Source organism: Trichomycterus rosablanca, unplaced genomic scaffold, assembly GCF_030014385.1.
Source record: "Trichomycterus rosablanca isolate fTriRos1 unplaced genomic scaffold, fTriRos1.hap1 scaffold_149, whole genome shotgun sequence".
NCBI classification, from domain to species: Eukaryota; Metazoa; Chordata; class Actinopteri; order Siluriformes; family Trichomycteridae; genus Trichomycterus; species Trichomycterus rosablanca.
The window spans coordinates 7,851-11,775 of NW_026946977.1; positions in this window are offsets into that span (position 1 = coordinate 7,851).

Genomic DNA, 3,925 nt, shown 5'->3' on the forward strand with positions numbered 1-3,925 from the left:
TTGGACCCCCCTGTTGTTCTTGGAAACTTTGATAATTTTGTCTGTTGCCCTGGTTACTTCTATAAGGCCTTCTGCCCTGGTTATTATGTCTGTTCCCTTGGTATTGATCAGGTGCCTGCACATACACCACAGCCGGACCAGCCACAGGTGCAGGTTGGACAGCAGGTGCCGAGGTTGGAGCCTGCTCTGTTTTACCTGTAGATTGGTTTTGAAGCACCGCGACCATGGTCACAGCAGGGGACTCGTCAGTGAGCAACATCTGTGTCTTTGGTTTCACTTCCTTGTTCAACGCAAGCTTACTCAGTTTCAACTGACAGGCGGCAGCCTCTGTGTCAATCAGCTTCTGCTTTTGATTGTACTTGGATAAATAATGGATTATCACTGCTTCCCACTCAGTTTCCGGCTTTCCCACAAGACCTACGACATTCTCTAGCTTAGTCTGAACAGCCTCGGGCATGGCAGCTGCAACCTGATGCCTGAAAAGGTAAGACACTGTGGCTGAGGTATCCCACCTAGACCCTGTCTCAGTTTTCCAGGTTTGTCTCAGCCTATGCAAATATTCTCTGGCATCCTCCCCTTCTTTCTGAGCCACGCCTGCCAAGGCTTTGTAATTAGGCTGGGTTGGATACGTTCTCTTTAAAGACCCCCAGAATACGTTTCTGTAACGATCAAACTCAGTGCGGTCACCTACTGCAGTGATACCTATGCCAACCTCCAGCAACCTCCACTGTTCGCCATTGTCGGTTCTATTCATGATTGCCCTCAAATCACCAAGACACAGTTTATCTCCCGCAGTCAATTTCTCAAACTCAGCTATCCATGGTCCTGCCCCCTTCATCAGGACTGGCAACTGATCAGCCAATGCCTGCATGTCGCGGTGGGACCATGGAACATAGTCTTCTCTGCCTCCCCCTGTTGGGAGCAGAGGGTACTGTCTAACTTCCCTATCTGTCAACCCTGACGCACTATAACCAAAAGCAGGGATGTTAATTCCACGGACTCTTTCCCTGAGATGATACCTGACACCTGGCTCTTCCTCCTTATGCGATCTGTCACCACAGATAATACTACTTCTGAAACCCTCCAAATTATCTGACATCTGTTTAAGTGTCTCCGTCATTGACGCCATGGTACCTCTCAGGCTCGATTCACTGTCAGGGGCTTTAGCAGTCCCCTCTAGGTTCGCTGTGGTTTTCTTCCTGTCCGCAGGAGATTCCCACTCTAGATTATGGCCCTTGACCACCAGTTCCTCTTTTCTATTAGATGCAGCAGCAGCTGGAGTGCTGGTAGCGTTTGGACTCAGTTCCATACTTAATGTCTCCCTTCTGGTGTTTTCTCTAACCTCTACCAGGGTAGGCTCACTAATTGCATTGGCAACGCTCTTCGCGTTTTCACGGGCATGCAGCAAACGGCTCATTTCACTCAAAGTCTCTTTTAGGTCCTCTATCTCCGGCACCACACCAAAAACAGTACCACCTCTTAGCTGCAACGTTATTGTTCCTTCATCATCAGTAACCAAGCCAGACAACACACTCTGCACTTCCTCATCACTGCCGTCAGCACTCTGAGTGAAAATACGGACGTTTTCTCTGCAAGGCAGACTACACCCTTTTGCGACAACATACGGTGGCGGTTTTGCATCAAGCTTTCTCTCGGCAGACGGCGCTGCACACGTACCTTCAGCAACATCATGCACAATAAGTGTGGGGGCAGACGGCGCTGCAGATTCACACGTTACACCTTCACCAGCATTAAGCATAATAATTCCCATATGTTGAACCAACAATTTAGTAAGAGCAACCTTATCTTCTGCCTTGACCACTTCAGCTTTGTACAACAGATTCTGAACTTTTCCCTTATTAATTTTTGCTTTGGCTAAGCCAACCATTTTGACCTGGAACTCCACCAACTCCTTCCTAGCTGATGGACCTGGAGCGGGAGAATCAGGTTTGGGATACATGTCCTGGATTTCCCATTGTTCAAACAACTTTACTGCTTTTGACAAAATTTAGATTAGTAGGGGTGGTGACTTCAAGCCGCCCCAACGCCTTTTCTTTTAGTTCTTTGCAGGTAATTTTTGACATTTTGAACAATAATTCACAATTGGTACCACACAAAAATACGCTTTTCACCAAAATACACTTATAAAATACAATAAATTACTTCACAAAAACACATCAGCTGGTTTAACACTCTCGTTCAAATTTTCACATATACACTGCGTCACACACACAAACTTCCCACATTTACTCAAAGCACTGTTTCCTCAACAGACAAACAAACCAAAAATGGACAAACAAGCCAAGCAATAGACAAACAAACGAAAGGTACCTTTAATTCAGAAGTACATGAATATAGAATTTACAACCTGGGAATTTAGTACCAATTTAGGGTGTCCTTTCTCAGGACGCAGGAGAACGACCCACAGGTGTTTCTAAACAGGACCTTTACCGTCTGAAACAGAGCCTCACCTCTTTCTCCATATGTGAGCCTGTACCCTTGACTTCAGACCTTACAAACCAACCTTGGGAATCCCGGGACCTCACCTATTTCCCCGTATGTGAGCCTATATCCCTTACCGTCTAACTCCAAAACCTACCACCCGGTAGGTACAGGGTTTCCCTGCGTGCAACGGAAAACTGGGAAAATTCCACAGATGTAACCCCGATTTCAAATTGAATTGTCCAGTTCCTAGCGCCGTGAGGAACCCACGGGGCCCCACCTTCTTCACCTTCTGTGAGCCTTTGCCCCTTACTCACAGCGCACCCAAAAATCAAGTTACTTGTCTCGCCGGCGTAAAAGTCTTGATTATACCCCAAAAGAGTCCTTACACAATCAGTACTAGTACCTGGCTGACCTCGTTAACAGCCTCAGCTGACCTCGTTAACAGCCTAAGCAGCACGGACTCTAAAATAACCCCTATGTACTTCTGAATATTTCACAAACACATATAACAACTCAGAGACTCCTTATTCAAGCCTATGAACAATTTTGAAATTGCATTTAAAACACTTACAGAATCTGTCTGATGTTCCACACTCACTTCACTAAATAATAATGCAACTAAATATAGACACAATGGGTCCGTTCTTACCTTTTGCGCGCTGAGTGAGTGTAGAACAATCAGTCAGACTCCTGGTTCTGCCCCACACGGGATCAGCCAATCAGTTCCTCATTCGACCATCCTCTGCTACCATTTTGTTAGGAATCTCGATGAAATCTTTTGTCGAATGAAGACTAGGAACCTCAGAATTAGCAATTAAAATATAATTATTTATTTAGGAAAAAAGAAAGGAAGTCTCTGAGCTCTGAAGTGATCGATCACTGCAAGTTTCTCTCTGTCTCTCTCCGTCCATCTCTAATTCTCTCGATTGTTAGAATCCGACCCTTTTTAAGCTATCCCCACCAGGATGTTCGGTCGAAGTTTTAGTTGTTACCTTATATGGCGATTTCTAGAATCATTCTATCTCTGGGCAGATTTTAAAGTTAACTCAAGTTGTTTGTCTGAATTAGCATACACTTCTTGTTTTTACATGCTTTGTTTAGTCTGTTGTCTAACACTTAGGCCGGCTGCTGACCTCCGCAAACTCTACTTGACCCTGTTCATCTTTTTTCTCTAGTTTGTGCAGTTGCAGCTTCCGCTTTCTTATGCTAATGTTTCTGTGTACGTGCAGATCTTACATGTTCATTCTAAGGCCTATCGATTATTAAGAATACAGGGTCGAGTTGTTCCAAAATCCCCACAGTACGTATGTATGGAATGGAAGCTGTTGGAAAAGAGTTCAGTAAAGCCAATAAACTGAAAACTTGTGTCATCCTCTGATTCACGCACCAACATAACAATCCTAAACAACCAAAACAAATGTGTGTAAAATGTTGATATTTTTTATATGTTTTATACAGCTAAAACAGTCTGGGGTCAAAT